The following is a 24,065-nucleotide window of genomic DNA, read 5'->3' as shown; positions in this document are numbered from 1 at the left end:
AGAAAACATAGGTACTAAACTTATGGATCTTGGGTTCTAAGAACATTTTATGAATTTGACCCCAAAGGCAAAGGAAGTAAAAGCTAAAATAAATGAATGGGGCTATATGAAACTTAAAAACTTCTACACATGAAAAGAAACCATCGACAAAACAAAGAGGCAATCAACTGAACGGGAGAAGATTTTTGCAAACAATGCTTCTGATAAGGGGCTAATATCCAAAATATACAAGGAACTCATGCAACTCAACAACAAAAAAAAACAAACAACCCAATTGAAAAATGGGCAGAAGACCTGAAGAGACATTTCTCCAAAGAGGACATACAAATGACAAATAGACATATGAAAAAATGCTCAACATCACTAATCATCAGAGAAATGCAAATAAAAACTCCAAAGCGATATCATCTTACACTTGTGAGAATGGCTATCATCAATAAATCAACGAACAAGTGCTAGTGAAATGTGGAGAAAAGGGAACGCTTGTGCACTGTTAATGGGATTGCAAATTGGTACAGCCACTATGGAAAACAGTGTGGAAGTTCCTCAAAAATTAAAAAGACAACTACTTTATGACCCAGCAATTCCACCCCTGGATATTTATCTGAAGAAATCCAAAACACTAATTCAAAATGATATATGCATTCGTATGCTCACTGAAGTCTTATTTACAATAGCCACAATATGGAAACAACCAAAACATCCTTCAATAGACAACTGGATTAAGAAATTTTGGTCCATATATACAATGGATTATTACTCTGCCATAAAAAAAATGAAATCTTACCATTTGCAACAACATAGATGGACCTAGTGGATATTATGCTAAGTGCAGTAAGTCAGAGTGAGAAAGATGAATACTATATGATCTTACTCATAGGTATGTCGAATCTAAAGAGCATGATAAACAAACAAAACAAATATAGACTCATAGATACAGAGAACAAACTGATGGTTGTTAGAAGGGAGGGAGTTTGAGGGGATGGCTGTGAAAGGTGAAGGGATTAGAAAGTATAAATTAATAGCTGCAAAATAGGGATATGAAATACAGTATAGGGAATATAGTCAATAATATTGTAAAGACTACCTGTAGTATAAGATGAGTACTAGAATTATCAAGGGAATCACATATAAATTATATAAATATCTAACCATTATACCCTACATCTAAAACTAATATAGAATAATATTTAATGTCAACTATAATTAAAAAATATATAGTCATAAAACGTAAAGTACAGTATAGGGAATACAGTCAATGCTATTATAATAGCTATGTACAATGTCAGATGGGTAGTAGACTTGTTGGGGTTATCACTGTGTAAGATGTGTAAATGTCTAATCATTATGTTATTTTGTACACCTGAAACTAACAAAAATAAATAAATAAATTAATTAATTAGTAACCCCCCCCAAAAAAAAACCTAAAATAAAATATAACGAAAATGCCTTTTAAAATATAATAATTTGAAATGGTCAATAATTATCTTCAAGAATATGATCTCTTAAGCAAAAATAGCATCATTGACCTTAGGCACATATTAAATAGGCTTAAAGCAGAATAGTTTATTTATTTAATGAATAGATCTCATTTCTGTCAGCCTCTGTGCTTTGTCTTAGTGATTCAGTGCAAAAGAGGACATAGCTACAGCCTCAAGAATCTGTTCCTAGGGGAAAATTACAGTTGCCTAACCATAGTACAGTGTGTTAAAAACTATCAAAGAAGCGCAGTTGTAAGGGGAAGCAGGTCAACCATCTTAACAAGTCATGGTGGTAGGGGCACTGGCATCAGGGAAGGGTGTATGGGACTTAGCTGACAAAGTGGGCCACTGTATTGTTGCATTTTGCAGAGTTGCATGATGTGAAGGAGATCCTCCCAGAAGAGAGGCATTGGGACAAAGTTTTGCAAATGAGAGAAATAACGTATTCAGAAAAGCACAATTGCTTATACATGACCTGAAATAGAAAGGAAGAAGGTGAAGAGGAGAAAAAGGAGGGAGAAGAGAGGACAGGAGAGAGCTAGGGGTGGGGAGTGGAGAGAAGGTGAAGATTAGGATGAAGGGCTGAGGCACACTATGAATGTCCTTGTAAATCACTTTAAGGATTTCCGATTTTATCCCAAGGGCAACGAGAGTGCACTGAAGAGTATTAAAGGGATTTTCATTTTGGAAAAATCACATTGATTGAAGTGTGGAGAAGGGCTGAAGGGGATTAAGACTGGATGCAGAGACATCAATTAGGAAACTGTAGGAACAATTTAGGTAAGAAATGATGGTGGCCTGAACCGAGGTAGCAGCTGTGCCCTGGACAGATGTGTAAGAATTAAAAGCACATGATAAAGAAGAATCCAGGTAAGAGGAAGGAAAAAAGAGTGTCAGGTCTGACACCCAGGTTTCAGCTCGAGCAACCAGATACACACAGCTGCATGACTGAGTTAGGATACAGAGGACAATGCCTGGATCAAAAGGAAGATGAAGATCGTTTCAGTTGCAGGTGTTAAGTTTAATATGCTTTGGGGGAAGCCTGAGTGAAATATATAGTAGCAGTTTAACTACAGGAAAAGCTCAGGAGAGAGTTTTAGGACAGAAATAGATTTTAGAACATCAACATTTGAGTAGAAATTAAATTCCATGTGTGGATTTCATTGCCCAGGAAAAGTATGAAAAGTGAGATAATTAGGGGCTCAAGGAAGGGTCCCTAGGGAAAGCAAGACGATTAAAGAAAGGAGAATAATTATAAGTCTAGGAAAGAGTAGTTATAGAACTGAAGGAAAATGTGCCCCAAAATAAAGAAAAAAAAACTTTTCAGAAAAGAAGTTCATAGCTAGGAGTGACAAATTCTCCAAAGAGGCTGAATGGTTAAGTAATCTAAGAGCAGAAAGGTAGCCTATGGACTTAGTGACCAGGAGCCCTTGGGAACCTGGAAGTGAGTGTTTTCTCAGTGGTGGTAGGGACCAAACTGTGCATACCTTGAAGTGTGACTGCAAGGGAAGGATGTGGAAGAAGCTAGTGTAGCCAATGCTCATGGAAGGTTGGCTATGAGAAGAAGAGAGAGAAAGCAGGAGCTTGAGAGGAACTGGGGATTGAGGTGAAGGCCTTTGAAAATGGATGGGATTCTGGCACATATGCAATGGGAAGAAACCAGAAGAGGTTGTGGAGCTGAAGATATAAGAAAAAGGTACCAATGATGGAGGGAGTTCTCTGAGGAAAGAGAGAGAATTTGGTTTCAGAGGACAAGTGGAGGCTAAGACTTGAAAAGGAGAGAGAGATTGCCATTGTCATAAGATGAAGGGAGAAAAAGGTGAATATGTTTGTGGCTGAGTTGGTTGCAACAAATTGTGACTTCTTTCTTCACTGTGACATAGATGGGGAGGGCATATCAGCTTGCATTCTCTGAGAAGCAGATACCAAGATGGAATTGAACATATGAGAGATTTATTGGAAGGGAAATGCTGGTGAAAGATAAAGGGAAGAGAAAGCAGGAGCAGCTTGTGAGAGTCTTAGTCTGCGATAAGTGCTGACACATATCAAGGAAACGAGGGAAGCAAAAAGCATTGAATGGGAAGAGCTTCAAATTGTAGTACGGCTCTGAGAACATCTTAGGCAGGCTGTTGAGAGCCCTCAGGCAAAGCCTGCCTTTGGGGACAGAGCCAGGAGTGCAATTTCCAGGCTCTTGGCCTCACGTGGAAAGGTGCTGGCTCAGGTAGTAAATGGCCATCAACTGTGATTGCATGGCCATCAGCTGTGGCTAGTTGGCCGTCAGCTGTAACCAGTGAGCCATTGGCCACTAATATAACTGCTGAGGCTACACTAGCAGAAAATGGGGGGTTAGCAAGAAGATGGTGGCTGAGCTAGCAAGAGCGGATTATAGCTAGCAAGTAGGGTTGGTTGGCAGAGACAAGTGGACAGCAGGTTGCGGATAGTGTGGCTCCTGCTTCCTGTGTCTCCAACCCAGCCGCCAGCGAGAATATAGTGGTATGACTCCCTTATCTATGGCTCCGTGGGAATTCCTTTTTGGCCTCACCATGTCCTGCGTTCTTATGTGGGGAGCGGGAGCTGAGACCTCGCATGCTACCCCACATGACACTGCCCATTAGAGGAGTCCTGCATCAGACAGATGTCCTGTCTTGAGTAGCCCACATGTTCAGTTAGTAGCTGGGTGTGGGGACAATGTGGCTTCTGCATGGCCACCATGGAGGATCTGAAGGCTGGGCAGCTGGAGGCTCCTTGCAGCTTCTCTCCCAAGATCACCACATGGGGAGTTTTCTGGGAGCAATGAGGACACAGGAACTCCAGCTTCTGCCGTCTGCAGAATCTCCACCAGCAGCTGTGAGGCTCCAGCTTCTGGGCTCCAGGTTCCATGACTTCGACTCCCATTACATAGGTCGGTGTGATTCTGATTCCCAAATGCTGGTGCTTGGCTGCTGGCCTCTTCCCAAGGTTTCTCCAACCCTGGTGTGTGCAGCTTCTTGCTGTTGCTAATCTGTGATTGCATCATCTGCCTCTGTTTGGCCTCTCAGCTCTTCTATCACTTGTGTAACCAATTCCATGCATGAAATCCGCTCTGCATGAATGCTGAGAAAGGTTTCTTCTTTCCTGGATGCATCACGACTGACAAGGGAGCCCATATCCCCAACACCTCTCACCCTTCCCTCTTTTCCCCCAAACCCTGAACATAGAATTCTTTATTTCGTTTTGTTTTGTAATCTCCTACTTACACTAACTAGGAACTAGAAATCTATCTGAAAGGCCTGATTCCAACAAAAAAATTAAAATCTGGGGTTTCAGAAGAGGCCCAAATGTAATTGTAATAAATACAGCCACTAGGTTTTGGGCATTGTGAGCTCGTGTTTCTTGGCTACATCGCTCAATTCCCATAATACAATTTCCACTTATTTCTCACATCGGGGTGATGCCTATCTTATTCCTTTATTGGTTTTTATGTTCTGTTGGATGCAATATGTGTGCTAAAAATTCACTGAGGAATAATGGCTTTGCATTTACTACACTATCTTTACAACTTATGTGTATTTGTTCCACATAGCCAGTGTACCTGGCTACGTGGTGTGCTGATTTTCATTGGGCACAGAGACAAGGATAATTTTTTCTCTTTTTTAAACTAACATCTAGAAGGAAGAAAAGACATTCTTCAAATAATAGGTTCACCTCTTAAACCCAGGATCATTCTGAGGCTCACTGTAAGTGCAAGGAATAATATGTTTTTTCTAATGCTTTTTATTCATTTTTCCCCAATGGAATAGCTATATTAGGTAAAAAGCCATAATTCCACCCATGTATAATTTACAGAGCCATTTCATATGGACTGTGGGTTACATCACCCACACCTGGCAGTGCAGCAGCTGGCCTTCTTGTTTGCTACTGTCCATTGAAATGAGGGCTATAGTGCCAGCAATGCATTTTCTCATTCTCTTTTAGGAGGGTTGGGTATGCATTTAGTGGTTTGCAGAAAAAATCTAGTTGTCTGAGGTAGATTGTTATGATAATGTTTCCAATACATTCATGCTTCCCTGTATGCATGTCACCTTGCAGTATGACTTTGACCACAAGAAGTGAAGTCTATTTTTCTATCCTTTGGCCAGTGACTTGCTTTGACCAATGGGTCAAGTTAAAAAATGAAGTGTGATGCAGAGGGTAGAAAGTGCCTGTGAACTGGAGCTTGCTCTTTTGTGTCAGGATCCTTCTGTCACCAGGTGAGGAAGTCCAGGCTGGCATGTACAGGGTGAAGACCCTGTGGAAAGAGTGGGGCAGCCAGCTTAGCTGAGACCCCAGATTAGAGGAACCTATAGAATTGCAATGTGAGCTTTCAGGGATGTTTTTATACCCTTCCAGCCTGAATTCTCTTCTTTTCAATGGATATTTGGGAAAACTGTAAAAATACTAGTTAGCATAATTTCTCAATTACATTCTTGGTTTCCTGTTCATAGGTTTTATTTTTAAATCTCCTTCTTGTGGTTTCACTAGCTGAGTTACCAGTGGGATATGTTTGTATGCAAGCCCATTTTTGTCTTTTAATAGTGTGTAAAATCATGAACATAATGTTTGTTGCTCTGATTCACTAAGCTTTGAGTGGTTTATTAGGTAGCTAAATCTAAGGGTGTCTAAATGCGATAACCTATGTGAAATGCCTAACATAGACCTGATGCATACTAGGTGTTCTATACTTGTTTGTTGCAACGATTGCAAGGATGTCTAACTCACTTATGAAGTGGAAAATGAAATATTTCTCAAACTTGAGATCCTCTTATAAGAAACTATAGTGTACTGCTTTAACTTCATGTATTTTTCTTCACTAAGATAAGTTTAAATATTTACAGATTTTTATCCACTTATCTAAGGGATAATTAGAAAATGGTAGAACTAAGGGGAGGGAAGAGAAAAGAAGATAGAGCCGAAGGCAAAGTGAGCACAGAAGTTTTTATAGTGCAGTCTTGGCTCAGCTACAAGAAGCAGACACAAAACAAACTTGGTCCTTACAACTGTTCTCAGGGATGTGTGGGGGTGAAAGAACTGATAGACATGGAAGAACTGAAGGAATCAGGTGCCTCTGCTACCTTCTTGTGTGTGCAGGAAGTGGAGAAAGGCTGTGTTTATCTTTTGTATTTGGGAGAGACATTGAGAAATACCTACTCAGCTCTGGCAATATGACTGAGTTAAATAAACATTTCCCAGACAGTTTATATCTCAGGCTTCTGAATTAACTGCAGTGTGAGACCTTAAAGGCATGTTTCAACAGCTCCTAATTATAAAGCACTGAGCATTTTAATGGAAGACCAAGAGCAACAGCAATCAAGAAAATGAATTACAAGAATTTTGTTAATACTTCAAAGAAAGTTGATCTTGAAATATTTCAATCACATAGGACAGAGGTTGGCAAACTACAGCCCACAGAACAAATCCAGCCTTGTCCGCTGTTTTTTTGTAAATAAAGTTTTTTTTGGAACACATACTTGCTCATTCATTTACTTATTGTCTGTGGCTGATTTGCAGTTATAACAGCAGAGTTGAGTAGTTCTGACACAGACCATCTGGCTTGTAAAGCTTAAAATATTTGCTATCTGCCATTTTTATGAAAAATATTTTCCAACCCTTGACATGGAAGAAGGTAATGGTAACTGCACGTATCTATGTCTACCAGTCACTGAAGATGTTGAAATATCATTGATATTTTTCTTTGCTGTCTTTGTTGTTTTATGTTAATGACCTTGCAGTAGGTGTTCTGGCCTGATTACAAACATCAAACATATCTAGGCAGGGAGGTGAAAGCTCCAGAAACCCATTTTTATGGGGACTGAGGAGCATCTTTGGAGAACTCAAAGTGAGGCAAGACAGAGTCAGGAACACTGGGCCCCAATAGGAAGGTATTGCTGCCACACGGGGGCCTCATGCATACAGGTCTGCTTTAGATGTTTGAATTTATCTTCTAATCATAACATAACTCCACAAGACTCATCTCTTCATTCTAACAAAATCTGGGACCAAAATTATTTTTCTGAGTTATTTTACTGCAATCTCTTTAAGAGATGTGCTGAATGTAGTGATGTTGTGGGATCCATTTGAAAGGGAATAAAGCCACAAAATGAAAGGTAGAGGGGTTATCTTTCCCCATGGTGCCAAGGCATATCATGAGGGTTTGGTAATAGGTGGGCTCTGGTCAGTTTTTGGTGTCCAGTGCTGCAGCTGCCAAGGTGGGAGGCAGTAGCAATAAAAGTGCCTACTTAATGAAGCTTAGTTAAACAGAAAAGTTGAATAGGAGTGCCAACCCTTGGAGCTTAGTGGAGGTCCAAGTTGGAGAGGTGTAGAGGGAACCTCACTACTTGAAAATAGCCCTTGAGGCCTGGGGTACCTGTCAAAGCTGGGTGAAGGTTAGAGACCACCACTCAGGAATCCAGCCACGGCAGACTTTCTATGAGACCCTGACCACACTGGAGTGGGAGAAATGAATGTTTGTTTCCTATCAGAATTATTTTCTAATTTGTTTTAAAAGTAGCTGAGGGAATCAGAGTGTATGGGAAGCAGATAATTGGTCTTATACCAACAAGAATGTGAGGAAGAGAAAATGTGTGTCTGGTCACTCTTCTTCCTAACCTCCTATTTGTTCTTTGATGAAAAACAATGGCCCTCATGTCTGTGTGCTTTTCTCTGCAGGTTTACAGAGAGCCAGTGCAAGAGCACCTTCATCCTACTGGAGACTCTGAGGCCAACTGCCAAAATTGCTATCAAAAAGAGAGATAGAGATCAGCTGTTAAAAAAAATATAGGCCTCTTCCCACACACACATACAAAGTCGCTATGATAAAATACGATAGGGAAATGCTGGGTTACAAAACATAAATTGTTTATCTACTTCAGAACATCTCAGGTTCTTAAATATGCTGATGTGTGAAATGCATTTCCAAGAGAAAGACATCATTTGAAGTATTACTCAAATACATTTGATCAATGGGGCCCTTTGGTGTAACATAATTTTACACAAAGCACATTTAATTATGGCATGCTCTAAAATCTCAATTTATTATGGGACAGGAATTTGCTTAAGATGGTAGACATCTGGGAGTATACACTGTATTAGGTAGAACTCTTAGGGGTGAATTATAAAATTTCAATGCAAAAACAGTTCCTGTCAAACCAGTAGAATAGAGAAGTGCTGTACTCACCTCCTCCCATGACCACATCAAAATTACTACTAAATTATAGAGCAATAAACCTGGAGAACCACCTGAAGACTAGATGAATGAAATTCCTATAACTAAAGATATAAAGAAGAGACCACATCCAGACCAGTAGGAAAGGAGAAAATGAGAAACAGGCTGGTCCCACACCCACATGTGGTGGTTGAGAATCAGGAGGAATATCTTGGCTGCAGAGGTCCCCACCAGGGAGCAAGGAGTCTTAGCTCCAAACCGGGCTCCCTAGCCCAAGAGATGTAGTGCCAGGAAGAGTAGTCCCCACAGCAGCAGGCTGTGAAGATCTGCAGCAATTCTGTCCTGACCTGGTGAGACAGAAGATGCTGGAAACCCAGGCAAACTCTGAAAGGGCCTGTGCACAGAATCAATCATTCATGGGCACTCACCCTGAATTCCAGCAAAGGGACAGCAGCTGGAACAGCACCAGAGACATATGGGGAAAAACTGAATTGTGTGGCTTGGAGTGAGGGCTGTCATTGTCCCCGTCTTGAGCCCTCCCTTCACCCAGCCTGCAGAGGCAAGCAGGTGCCAACTCTGAATCAGCATTAACCTGGTGAACACACCTGCCCCATTCTGGGGATTCCCTAAGACCCCTCTCCACCCAACTTGCACACTGCCTTTGGATCTTTCAGTGGCTGTGACTCATGGGCAGCCTTGACCCAGCCTGCAAGTTTTCCTAAAATCTCTCCAAGGTCTGCAGGTCCCAGGCAGGTGATGGCTGACCTCAGTGTTCCCTGCTACTTTTGATGAGTGGACCCAGGCCTGGCATAGGTGGAAACTGGCCTCTGGTCGCAACATGACATCCCCACATGCCTCAGGGGCCAGCACAGACAGCTGCCAACCATGAATCACTTTGTAGCTCCTACCAGGTGTCTCTGGGCAGGGCATAAGCAACAGCTAACCTTGGCTTGCACCAGAGCCCCACCCAAGAGGCCCCAGAACCAACACACCCGGTGGGTGGCCTCAGATCACAACAGAACACCACCTGGTTATATTTGCAAATAGCACACCTAAGTGTCACCTCCTCAGGCACCAGAGTCACTCTGGGGTGCATCCTGCTCCATGGGGTCAACCCCTACTTTGGTCATGGTCAATCCTCACAGGGCGTCATCTTGAGAGTGAACCTCACCCACTCATGAGCAAACAGCAATCAACGCTCAACTGTAACAGGAGGGCACACACAATCCATACAAGGGACATTCATGGAGGACCACACATGGAGGTCACACTGAGGTGACCAGGGAGACTTGCCACTGTGTCCCACAGGATACCTACTATATAAGGCCATCTTGCCAAGGCAGGGAGATGTTGCAGATTTACATAATACATAGAAACAACCACAGGGAAGCAACCAAAATGAAGAAGAAAAGAAACATGTCTCAAAGGAAAGAACAGGAGAAAAATCCGGAAAAAGAACTAAATGAAATAGAGGCAAGCAATCTAACACATACAGATATCAAAACATTGATTATAAAAATGCTCAACAAACTTGGAAGGATAGATCACTTTGGTGGGAACTTCAACAACAACAAAAATTAGTAAGCATAAAGAAAGACATAGGAACCATAAGAAAGAACCAGTCAGAAATTAAGAGTACAATAACTGAAATGAACAATGTACTAGAAGGAATTAACAGCAGATCACATGAACCAGAGAATAAAATAAATGATTTGGAAGACACCTGGTGGTGGAAAATGCCCTATCTAAACACAAAAAGAAGAAATTATTTTTTAAAAATGAGAATAATTTAAGGGAACTCTGGGAGAAAAACATCAAGTATACCAACATTCACATTATAGGAGTACAAAAAAAGAAAAGGAGAGCAAAGGGTTAAAAACCTATTTGATAAAATAATAACTGAAATATTCCCTAACTTGGCAAAGGAATAGACAAAGTAGTCTACAAAGAACAGAGGGTCCCTCCCAAAATTAACCCAAACAGGCCCACATCAAGACATATCATAATTAAAATGCCAAACATTAAAGACAAACTAAGAATCTTGAAGTCAACAAGAGAAAAACTGTTAGTTAACTACAAGGGATCTCCTATAAGATTGTAAGCTGATTTTTCAACAGAAACTTAGCAGATCAGAAGAAATAGACAGGAAATATTCAGTGATGAAGAAGAGTTAGGACCTACAGCCAAGATTACTCTACCTAGCAAGGCTGTCATTTAGAATTGAAGTAGACATAAAGAGCTCCCCAGACAAGAAAAAGCTGGAAAAAAAAATTCATCCCCACCAAACAAGTATTACAAGAAATGTTAAAGGGCCTTCCTTAAGGAGAAGAAAAAAGAATGTAAATATGAATAATAAAAAGACAATAACTACATGTAAGGTCTGACAATTACGTTCGTGAACACATCCTAGAAAAAGTGCTACATAACTCATTGCTGAATATCACTTAGGGCCCTTTGAAGTACTGCCCTTGGGAAGCTATGCACCAACGCCAGTGCCTCGTCCACCCTTCAAAGCAATTTTGAAACTCTTTCTGGAATGGCTATCAGAGCTGTCCTCGTATTATCCTTGATGTCCTGAATGTCATTCAAATGTCTTCCTTTCAATATTTCCTTTATTTTCAGGTAATGAAACAGTCATTGGGGGCCAGATCAGGTGAGTAGGGAGGGTGTTCTAATACAGTTATTTGTTTACTGGCTAAAAACTTCCTCACAGACAGTGCCGTGTGGGCTGGTGCATTTTCATGATGCAAGAGCCATGAATTGTTGGCGAAAATTTCAGGTCGTCTAAGTTTTTCACGCAGTCTTTTTAGCACTTCCAAATAGTAAACTTTGTTAAGTGTTTGTCCAACTGTTACAAATTCATAATGAATAATCCCTCTGATATCAAAAAAGGTTAGCAACATTATTGCAACAAGTTCGTGAACTTGTCAGTTTCTCTCTCTCTCTCTCTCTCTCTCTCTCTCTCTCTATATATATATATATATATATATATGTTTGTATACTTCATGTTTTTCTCCCAGAGGTCCCTTAAATTATTCTCATTTTTTAAAAATCAATTTCTTCTTTTTGTGTTTAGATTGGTTATTTTCCACCACCAACTGTCTTCCAAATCATTGATTTTATTCTTTACTTCATGTGATCTGATATATATATATATATATATATATATATATATATATATATATATATATATACACACACATATATATATACTGGTTGAGGGAATATACACAAAACAAGTATAGCATGATAAATTAGCTTTGTAAAAATCACATTGGATTCCACATTTAAATGAGATCATATGGTATTTGTCTTTCTCCAACTGACTTATTTCACTTAGCATGATGTTCTCTAGGTCCATCCATATAATTGCAAATGGTAAGATTTTATTCTTCTTTATAGACGAGTAATACTCCATTGTATAAATGTACCACAGTTTCTTAATTCATTCGTCTACCAGTGGGAATTTTGATTATTTCCAAATTGTATGTCAACTATAATTTAATATATATAGTCACAAGATATGGAGTACAGATTAGGGAATAGAATCAATGGAATTGTAATAGATACATACGATGTCAGAGGGGCAATAGATTGGGGGCAGGAGGTTATCACTTTGCAAGGGGTGAAATGTCTAACTATTGCATTGTTTTGTACACTGGAAGCTAATAAAAAAATCACATTGGAAAAGTTGTACATGTATATGAGAAATTTAAAAATTATATGGAAAAATGAGAAGATGAAAATAATAAATAAATGTTAATTGCCTACACTACAGTTGGGTGATTCATGTGAACAGTGTCTTAACTGCTACTGAGTACCTCTGTCCTATTGAATGTTTCAACAACTCATTCTGAAATAAAAGAAACAAAAGGGATGAATGTACTGCAACATCAGACAACACTGGACAACCTCCTGGCTGTGGTGAAGGTCTGTGTGTTACAGATTAATGTGCTTGGCCTGCTCTTGATCCAGGAGTGAGAAAGAGTTTAATTATAGTTCACACACCCAATTTAATAATAATAATAGGTGTATTGAAGAAATTAAATTGGGTTACAACTCCGATTTTCAATTCATGGTGGAATTGCAACTGTAGGTTGGCTACAAATACAATATTTCACAAAAATCAATAAAAAGATTCTTTGAAAATCAATTGGTTATATGGGACTTTCAATAAAAATTACAGTAAATTTTATTTTTTTAAATTATGTGTTATAGTATTTTATATCAGTAAAATTTATAAGCTTAGGTGCATATATATATGCATAGATTTTTCCAAATCCAGTTTTTAAACATTTACCAGAACATCGCTGTTTGTAGATGATTATTGTTTCTAAAAAAAGCACTTACAATTAAGTTAAAAAATAACAATATAAAATAAATACAAAAATACTTATAGAAATATTTTTATTTGATAAAACTGAGAGTATTTAATTTGTTAATTGAAAACAACTTATTAAAGTGGAGAATCATTGAAAATTATACATATATAACTGAAAATTATGTTTTCAACGTAAACATTTATGACAATTTGCCAATTTTGGGGGCCGGGTATAAAGCTAAGGCCCTTTCTTTCAGTGTGTGTGCATTAATAAAATTACCCTTTAGTCTTTCTTGCATAAATCTTATCCGTTAATGCCAAGAACTCAAGGACTTTTGTCACAATGCACACAACTTGCCCAAGGTCACTAGAGCAGATAAATGACAGCGCTGATATTTGCCCAGGTTGGTCACACCACCTGTGTCCTAAGCAGCGCACTGCCCTGACTCTGTTGTGAAAACACTGGAGAGCTGTCAGCAGCTGTGAGTGTTCACTGTGCAGGAGGCATTGGCCAATACGTCTGACCCAGGCACAGGAGTAAGAGGCCCTGAGAAGATCTATTATAAGACTTACTATAGCTTTATTTAATAACAGCACTAATTAATGTAAGGTATTATTAAAAATTTCACCTGGGATGTCACAGGAATGGCGGCAGCGGGGCGCACTTTTTGAGTTCTCCGTCCGATCTTATCAGAAACGGGAAGCTTATAACCCATCAAAGGACTCTCTGCTCATCACGCAGAACAGCGAAGAGACTCGCTCAGGGATTACTTGCAGGTGGGGAAAAACTTGGGCGAGCAGGGGAAGAAGGAAGGGAGCGGAGCGGAGACACGCCGCACCTGCAGCGGCGGTGGGGACGCAGGTTGGAATCGCGGTCCACACCTGTGACTGTAGAAATTCGGCCCCCACCCTTGGGTTGTGGAAATCTGCTCTGCACCTGTGCCTGTGAAAATCCAGCCCACGCCCACGGCTACAGATACGCAGGCTATCCCAGGACGGAGGAGAGCACGGAAGCCAGGAGGTGGGCGCTTTGCCCTGCGTCCCGCGGCGGACCTCCCCCGCCGCAGGGGCAGCATATCCAGCATTTGAGGCAATAACTTCAGCTAATAACCTCAGTTGGGCCTTGGGCCGGACAAGGGACACAGACTCCGTGCCTGGGCGCCTCCCCCCGCTCTTCCGACCCTACCCCCGCCTTTCTAGAGACTTGATCTAGCCCCTGCACTAAGGAGCAGTGGCGGATTACGGAGGAGCCTTGGTGCCCCAGCTCCGGGAGGGCGGGCGGGCGGCTCTGGCGCAGGGAGGAGGCTGGGAGCTGGACTGGGAGAGGGGGGAGTCTGCCGTCCCTAACAACCGCCTTTTCTGGCCTGCGGGAAGAGTGTAAGACAGCGGGGCTGGGAAAGAGAAGACCCCTCCTTCCATCCCCAGCCCCCACCCTTTCTGGCCAGCCGAGGGCGGGGCAACCACATCCCCAGCTGCAGAGACGCGGGGGTTCCCAGGACAAGAGAGAGAACGCAAAAGCCAGGTGGCGGACTCTTTCCTCTGCGTCCCACAGCGGACCTCTCCCCCCGCAGAGGCAGCATGTCTGGCATTTGAGGCAATTAGCCTCAGCTGATACCGCCAGTTGGGCCTCAGTCCGGACAAAGGACACAAATTCCACACCTGGGCCCCTCCCCCCCGCTCTTCCAGTCCTACCCCCACCCTTCCAGTGACTTGAACTGGCTCCTGATCTGAAGAGCAGTGTCAGATTACAGAGGAGCCTTGGTGTTTGGGCCCTGGGAAGACTGGCCGGCGGCTCAGGCCCAGGGAAGAGGCTGAGAAGAGTGTGGTTTGCGCTGGCCTAGGAGAGAGGAGACTCCTCCATCCCCAGCCCCCACCCTTTCTGGCCTGCTTGGGGCGGGGCAATTACATCGGGGGAGGCACTCCCAGGGATCAGCAGTAAGTGGCAGACGCAGCTCTAAGCTTTCAGCAGCTGAGGAATCTCCTGCCCGCCACACACACACACAGGGAAGAGGTGCCCTAAGACTCAGGAGAACTGGACACCGGGCTGGTGGTGCTACTCTCAGTGTGCATATGTGCATATGGGCAGGCAAGGGCAGAAACTGCACTGGCTTTGTAAAAACTACTGTCCAGACCCCTCAGCCCCACGCATCTAAAGCTGCAGCCCCAATGTCACTCTGGGCACCAGGTGACCGGCTCTACCTGCACAATACGCAGGGGACTCTGTGCTACAGCAGAGAACAACCTGGAGATTACTTGGTGGGCTTAAGCCACAACTGGCGCTGTTTTTTTGTTCTGTTTTGATTTGTCTTTATATTTTTGACATCTTTGCCTGTGTCGACTGGGGGTTGTCAATTGTTTTTTTTACATGTGAATGTATTTGACTTTTTCCTTGTTGTTATTGTTGTGCTTGGTGATTTGCTTTGTTCTGTAATTGCCCTACCAGTGCCCAGCTTAAGAGGCACAAGATTCAACATACCCAGTGGCCAACTCCAGACCAAGCCAGAGTACTACCGGGTTTGACCTACAAGTGACACACCCAGGGGGGATTCTTTACAGGCACATAGAGGCCAGACCACATCTAAGTGGTCAACCCTCACGCAGCAGAACACCCTGCGTGGGCAGAGCCAAGTCTCACAACTAGTCAGCCTAGGAGTTAACCCCACCTACTCACAAGCAAAAAGCAATTAAGGATCTTCTTTAATAGGACAATATACACAACACAAGAGTCACTTTTGGAGCACACGCAGGGGAGAAGAACGAAGTAGTGCAAGTCAAATATAAAGGACATTTATTACATACTAATCCAGCAAGAACTAAGAACTCCAGGGCATCTACCTAATACATCGAAGCAAACTCAGAGAGTCAGCCAGAATGAGGAAAAAAAGAAACATATCCCAAATAAAAGAACAGAAGAAACCTCCAGAAATGGAACTAAATGAAGCAGAGGTAACCAAACTATCAGAGACAGAGTTCAGAATACTGATGATAAGAATGTTTAAGGAGCTTAGAGAGGACATCAAGAAGGATGTAGAAATCATAACGAACAACCAGTTAGAACTAAAGAACACAGTTACCGAAATAAAGAACTCACTTGAAGGAATTAACAGCAGGTTAGATGAAGCAGAGGATCGAATCAGCGACTTAGAAGACAAGTTAGCAGAGATCACCCAAACAGAACAACAGAAAGAAAAAAGAATAAAAAACAATGAAGATGGTTTAAGAGACCTATGGGATAACATCAAGCGCAACAACATGCATCATAGGAATACCAGAAGGTGAAGAGAAGAAACAAGGGATTGAGAACATATTTGAAGTAATAATGTCTGAAAATTTCCCTAACCTGATGAAGGAAACCAACATACAAGCCCAGGAAGTGCAGAGAGTTCCAACCAGGATAAACCCAAACAGGTCCACTCCAAGACACATTATAGTTAAAATGGCAAAGATTAAAGACAAAGAGAGAATCCTAAAAGCAGCAAGAGAAAGACAGAGGGTTACATACAAGGGAACTCCCATAAGACTATCAAATGACTTTTCTGCAGAAACATTGAAGGCCAGGAGGGAGTGGCAGGAGATACTCAAAGTGATGGAAAACAAAGGCCTACAACCTAGGTTGCTTTATCCAGCAAGGCTATCATTTAAAATTGACGGAGAGATAAAGAGCTTCCCAGAAAAGAATAAGCTAAAGGAATTCATTACCACCAAGCCAGCATTGCAAGAAATACTAAAAGGACTTCTGTAAATAGAAGAAAGATGAAAACAATCTAACCACAAATTTAAAAATGGCAATAACTATGTACTTATCAATAATCACTTTAAATGTAAATGGTTTAAATGCTCCAATCAAGAGACATAGGGTGGCTGAGTGGATAAGAAAGCAAGACCCTTGTATATGCTGTATACAAGAGACTCACCTCAGATCAAAAGACACACACAGGCTGAAAGTGAAGGGTTGGAGTAAGATATTCCATGCAAATGGAAATGAGAAAAAGCTGGAGTTGCAATACTTATCTCTGACAAAATAGACTTTAAAATGAAGAAAATATTAAAAGACAAAGATGGGCACTATATAATAATAAAGGGATCAATTCGACAAGAGGACATAACCCTAGTAAACATCTATGCACCCAACATAGGAGCACCTAAATATATAAAACAGATATTGACTGACATAAAGACAGAGATCAACAGTAACACTATCATAGTAGGGGACTTCAACACACCTCTGACAACAAGGGACAGGTCTTCCAGACAGAAACTTAATACGGAAACAACAGCCTTAAATGACACATTGGACCACTTGGATTTAATCGATATTTTCAGAGCATTTCACCCCAAGGCTGCAGAATACACGTTCTTCTCAAGCGCACATGGAACATTCTCCAAGATAGACCATATGTTAGGCCACAAAGCATGTCTTGATAAATTTAAGAAAATTGAAATGATACCAATTGACTTCTCTGACCACAGTGCTATGAAATTAGAAATGAACTACAGGAAAAAAACTGGAAGACACACAAATTCATGGAGGCTGACTAATATGTTACTAAATAATGAATGGGTCAAGCAGGAGATCAAGGAAGAAATCAAAAGATATCTCGAGACAAACGAAAATGAATGTACGACGACCCAAAATCTATGGGATGCCGCGAAAGCAGTCCTAAGAGGGAAGTTCATAGCACTGCAGGCTTACCTAAAGAAACAAGAAACATCACTAATCAACAGTTTATCTTCACACTTAAGGGATCTGGAAAAGAACAACAAAATAAGCCCAAAGGGAGTACAAGAAAGGAGATAATAAAGATCAGAGCGGAAATAAATGAAATAGAAACCAGAAAAACAATACAAAAGATCAATGAACCCAAGAGTTGGTTCTCAGAGAAGATAAACAAAATTGACAAACCTTTAGCCAGACTCATTAAAAAAAAAGAGAGAGAGGACCCAAATTAATAAAATCAGTAATGAAAGATGAGAAGTGACAACAGACACTGCAGAGATACAAAAAATTTTAAGAAATTACTATGAGCAACTGTATGCCAACAAATTTGACAACCTGGAAGAAATGGACAATTTTCTAGAGGCGTACAACCTTCCAAGGCTAACTCAAGAAGAGACAGAAAACCTGAATAGACTGATGACCACCAAGGAAATTGAATCAGTAATCAACAATCTCCCAACAAACAAAAGCCCTGGACCAGATGGCTTTACATGCGAATTTTACAGAACGTTCAAAAAAAATTGTCACCTATTCTCCTCAAACTCTTCCAAAAAATCCAGAGGGAGGGAAGATTCCCAAACACTGTTTACGAAGCCACTAACACCCTGATCCCAAAATCAGACAAAGACACCACAAAACAAGAAAACTACAGGCCGATATCGCTAATGAACATAGATGCAAAAATCCTCAACAAAATACTAGCGAACAGAATTCAGCAATACATTAAGAAGTTCATACACCATGATCAAGTGGGATTCATCCCTGGTATGCAAGGGTGGTTCAACATCCGCAAATCAATTAATGTGATACATCACATTAACAAAATGAAAAATAAAAATCATATGATCATATCAATTGACGCAGAAACAGCATTTGATAAAATTCAGCAGCCATTCATGATAAAAACCCTTAAGAAAGTGGGAATAGAGGGATCATATCTCAACATAATAAAGGCCATATATGATAGACCCACAGCTAACATCATACTCAATGGGGAAAAGCTAAAACCATTCCCCTTAAAATCAGGAACAAGGCAAGGTTGCCCACTTTCTCCACTTCTATTCAACATAGTGCTGGAAGTTCTAGCCACAGCAATCAGACAAGAAAAAGAAATAAAAGGCATCCAAATCGGTAAGGAGGAAGTAAAACTGTCATTATATGCAGATGATATGATACTATATTTAGAGAACCCTAAAGACTCCACCAAGAAACTATTAGAGCTGATAGATGAATTTAGTAAAGTAGCAGGATACAAAATTAATATTCAGAAATCAGTTGCATTTGTATATACCAATAATAAAACATCAGAAGGAGAAATTAAAAAGCAATTCCATTTACAATTGCTCCAAAGACTATAAAATACCTGGGAATAAATTTAACCAAAGAAGTAAAAGATCTGTACTCAGAAAATTATAAGACACTGAAGAAAGAAATGAAAGAAGATACAAATAGATGGAAACACATACCATGTTCATGGATAGGAAGAATTAATATAGTTAAAATGTCCATACTGCCTAAGGCAATATACATATTCAACGCAATTCCTATCAAACTACCAACGACATTTTTCACAGAAATAGAACATATAATCCTAAAATTTATATGGGATAACAAAAGACCCCGGATATCCTCAACAATCTTGAGAAATAAGAACAAAGTGGGAGGTATAACAATACCTGACTTCAAATTATACTACAAGGCTACAGTAATCAAAACAGCATGGTACTGGCATAAAAACAGACCCATAGATCAATGGAACAGAATAGAGAGTCCAGAAATAAATCCATGCCTATATGGCCATTTAATCTATGACAATGGAAGCAAGAATGTACGGTGGGGTAAAGACAGTCTATTCAATAAATGGTGCTGGGAAACTTGGACAGACACATGCAAAAAGATGAAGCTGGATCACCTCCTTACACCACATACAAAAATAAATTCAAAATGGCTTAAAGATTTAAATGTAAGATCTGAAACCATAAAATTCCTAGAAGAAAATATAGGAAGAAACTTCACAGACATTACCCGGAGTAAGATTTTTACTGATATATTCCCTCCTGCAAGGGAAGTAAGAGAAAAAATAAACATATGGGATTACATCAAACTAAAAAGTTTTTTCACAGCAAAGGAAACCATCAATAAAACAAAAAGGGATCCTACTGAATGGGAAAAGATATTTGCCAATGATATATCTGATAAGGGGTTAATATCACAAATTTATTAAAAACTCACTCAACTCAACTCCAAAAAAACAAACAACCCAATTAAAAAATGGGCAGAGGACATGAAGAGACATTTTTCTAAAAAGGACATACAGATGGCAAACAGACATATGAAGAAATGTTCAACCTCACTAACCATCAGAGAAATGCAAATAAAAACCACAATGAGATACCACCTCACCCCAGTCAAGATGGCTATCATCAATAAATCAACAAACAACAAGTGCTGGCATGGATGTGGAGAAAAGGGAACGCTGGTGCACTGTTGGTGGGAATGCAGATTGGTGCAGCCACTATGGAAAACAGTTTGGAGGTATCTCAAAAATCTGAAAATGGAACTACCTTATGATCCAGCAATCCCACTCCTAGGTATCTATCCGGAGAAATCCAAAACTCCAATTCAAAAATCTTTATGCACTCCTATGTTTATTGCAGCACTATACACAATAGCCAAGACCTGGAAACAACCGAAATGCCCATCAGTAGATGACTGGATTAAGAAACTGTGGTACATTTATACAATGGAGTATTACGCAGCCATAAAGAAGAAAGAAATCTTACCATTTGCAACAACATGGATGGACCTAGAGAACATTATGTTAAGTGAAATAAGTCAGAAAGAGAAAGACAAATACCATATGATCTCACTTATATGTGGAATCTAAAGAAAAGAATATGTGAATGAACTAATCAGAGACAGTTTTGGAAACATGGAGGAAAAACAGAGGGTTGCTAGAGGGGCGGGATAAGGGGAAGGTGAGAGGTTTTGAAAAATAGTCGGTAACCACAAGATGGTCATGGGGGTTTGAAAATTAATTTGGGGAACGTACAGAGGGATAGTAGATGGGGGGAGGGGGGTTCACACAATGTGAGGGCTATAAATGATAAACGTCTAAGTTTTGCTTTGTCTTGTGCACCTGAAACTAATAAAATAAAATAAAAAATTCACCTTAACTGGTGGATCAGCGGAGGGATCTGCGATGTTGGTTGACTGCGGCATTGCGGGGTCTGGGTTGGTCACTGGCTGGGGGCTGCTACTTAGACAGAGCATCCCCGGAAGGTGAGCCACACCACTGAAGCGATGGGGAGGTGCCTGCGCCCCGGCACCGAGGAAGCGCGCCGCCTGTCCTCCTAGGGAAGCCCGAGTGGACCATCCAGAAGAGGGGAGGTTGTGACCTTTCCTTCCCCAGCATTAAACTAGTCTCTGGAGACCACTGACCATTGCAGTGGATGAAAACTCTGGCCAGATGTCACTGGGAGATGCCAGCACCAATGGATCAGGCATTAAGAAGCTGAAGGTCGTTAAGCAGCAGACCTGCCCTTTACAGATCTGGATGTCACCTACCGGTATTTGGTGTACAGAAAGAGTGAGCCAGAACATGGTGGATGCCGCGTATGTCTACTAGTCTTTAAAAGAGAAGCGAAGCATGACACAAGACTCCTCTGAAGCTAATAAAGAAAACGTGTTCCTTGTGACCAAAGATACCTCAAGTGCAGGGCGAGGCGACGATCCTAGGCCCTGTCGTCATCGCCCACCACGCAGCCATGCTTTGAGGAGCCACAGCCATGCCATCCACGTGGGACCTCTTCCCCTGGGCCTCTGCTTCCACAGAGCCCACTGCAGGGCGATCGCCTCCCTCCAGCTCTGCCTCCAGAGTGCTGCGTCTCCCCCAAAGGGTGTGGTTCGTCATGGCATGGCATGAAATCTTCAGCGTCCCTTCAGCTCTCCCCGACACACAGGAGCACCCTCTCCTCTGTCGGAACAGCAATATCAGAAGGACTCCAGAGCTGGTTCAGAAAAGAATGAGAGGAGACTAGGAGCCCAATCTGAACCTGCATTTGTTGGTCACAGGCCAGTGTGACACCCACTCTGCCCTCAAGGATGTCGGAGCTGTGGCGGTGAAGCTGGACACGATAGGGGAGAGGCTTATGGGCAGCCTCTCCCAGCACCTGCTATATGACTGTGTGAGCTTGCAGGTCTGCATGCACTCTTGTACAACCCAGTGGAGCACACCTGTTGGAACCACATCCTCAGCAACCTGGTGGAGGTGTACATGCTCTAGCACCCAGACAAGAGTCGCCGCAAGGGACATGTGTGGGGCTTGGCTTCCAGGAACAACATCACTCAGGCTACACTGCAGCCTGCAGTTAGGTGGTCTTTCTCCAACGAGAGGGCGGTTCCGAGGACCTGCTGGAACTGTCAGATGTGGACAACGAGTCCTCGGATGTCAACCCGCTGTACATCATGTGCAGACAGTGCCAGAGTACCAGAGACAGGCGGGGCAGCCTTTTCCCTGCTCAGGGCCCAACAGCAAGAAGAGAGCACCGCAGGCCTCCGGTGACACACCGTTGGGATCCGCCAGCATCATGACAGCCCAGGATCGTGGGTGTGCCCTGCAAAGAAGCCATGCCACGTGCATCTGCAGCTTCTAGCATGTGCCCCACTGGAGGGTGGAGCGTGAGCAGGACCCCACATCGCCCCCCAGTAGTGTGTCGTTTGCCTGCAGCCCTTCTGCCACCGGTACTGGGGCTGCACCTGGACCAACTGCCTCATCTGCTTGGCCCCCTTCCGTGAATTCAACCTGGGTGACAGGTGCCTGGACGGCCAGCTCAGCAACAACAACTATGAGTCTGACATCATCAAGAATTACTTTGCAGCCAGGTGTTTGACGTGGAAGAATGTGCTGACCAAAAGCCTCAGGGCTCTGCAGAGGGGTGTGCTCCTGCTGTCTCATTACAGGATTATGGAACACCGTGCTGCGACCTGCGAAGCTTCCAAGAGCAGAGCTGACTTACCAGTAGCAGCAGAACATTCCTGCCTCCAAGTTGCCAGTGGCTGTGACATCCTGTCCTGACTGCTACTAGGGCCACAACTGCCACACCCAAGTGAAGGCCCACCAGGCAATGAAATCCAGTGATATCTGAGAACAGACCAGGTTCAAGAATAAGCATCTGGGGAGGCACTAAGATGTCCTGGGATTACAGGGGTGGGTGACAGCATGTTTCAGGAAATGCTGAATACTAACATTTTAAGGGCATTTTACAGTTCCCCCTCTGGACACTGGTGGTGTCTGCATCAGGCACTCTGGTGTGACCTTTCCTTTGTGGGTTGCACACAACCATCCTCTGAGCTCGGGGCCACCCGAGGCCAGAAGAAGAGCCATCGGCATCCTATCCCTTTGAGGTGATGACAGCAGGTTTGCTGTGTGTACGTTTCCCAGCACTGTGGTTGAAGCTGACGTCTCTCTTCAAGAAAAGTTTGTCATAAACGTGTTGTTTAAGGAAAAAGAGCAAGTGCTTACAGCCTGCAGAGTGCCCTGCTGCGGGAAGCCCTGGCATCTTCTATATTTTTATTTTAATAGGTTTAGTGCTTACTTTCTAAGATTTAAATACCACAAACTGTAGCACAAATCATATAATTCATTATTTACCAATTAACCAAAATTGGAGGTAGTATGTTATTTGAAAATATAAACATATGTTTCTGTTTATTAAAAAAAATCATGAGATGTCTAGAACTGCTAACCTTAGACACCTGACATTGACTGTGGCACCACCTCCTAGGCAAGTGTAAGTGATGTAACTACCACCAGAGTAAAGTGCTGGTCCTTGCTTCCCCTCGGTCAACATAGCTTTCGCCCCCCCACCCCCCAGCTGTGTCTACTTCTTATTACTTCTTATACTCCTCACCTGTAGGGCCCTGGCCATGGGTGGTCAAGGTGCCAGATGCAGGTCAGCCCTGGAGACACCAGATCCTGCTGGAGCAGCCCCTTCCCACCAAAAGCAGGAGGGGCCTTTGCTTCCACCAGTCCTTGCCCTTCCCTCCTGCGTTGGGTTTGCCATGTCATCTGGAATAATACTTGAAATTTTGTTATTTGTAAAAGAAAACAAAATTACTTTTTGTTAAAATCACCTGTTATATTTGCTTGCAAATTTGTAACTTTTCTGCTTTGTCTCAGAAATGATTTTCAACTGTTGTCTTGCTCTTGATACAGACTCTGAGAAGCCCTGTGTGGGCAAGAAGGTCTTCTTCCTTCGCATAATACACACAGCAGTGGCTGTTTCTCTCTCCTGCAAAAAGACAAACCAAAACAAAACAAAAGAAAAACAAAAAAAGAAAACAACTCAGTTTAAAACTACAATG

General features: G+C 42.0%; 1 pseudogene; it reads left to right on the top strand.

Moving 5' to 3' along the window:
* Window positions 1–5,642: 5,642 nt before the first annotated feature.
* LOC109439124 (E3 ubiquitin-protein ligase CHFR) lies at window positions 5,643–22,888 on the top strand (annotated as a pseudogene).
* The last annotated feature ends 1,177 nt before the right edge of the window (window positions 22,889–24,065 follow it).

This window comes from Rhinolophus sinicus, linkage group LG09 (genome assembly GCF_036562045.2).
Source record: "Rhinolophus sinicus isolate RSC01 linkage group LG09, ASM3656204v1, whole genome shotgun sequence".
Lineage (NCBI taxonomy): Eukaryota > Metazoa > Chordata > Mammalia > Chiroptera > Rhinolophidae > Rhinolophus > Rhinolophus sinicus.
Note: the sequence above shows the minus strand (reverse complement) of the source record. Positions and strands in the feature narration are given on the sequence as shown.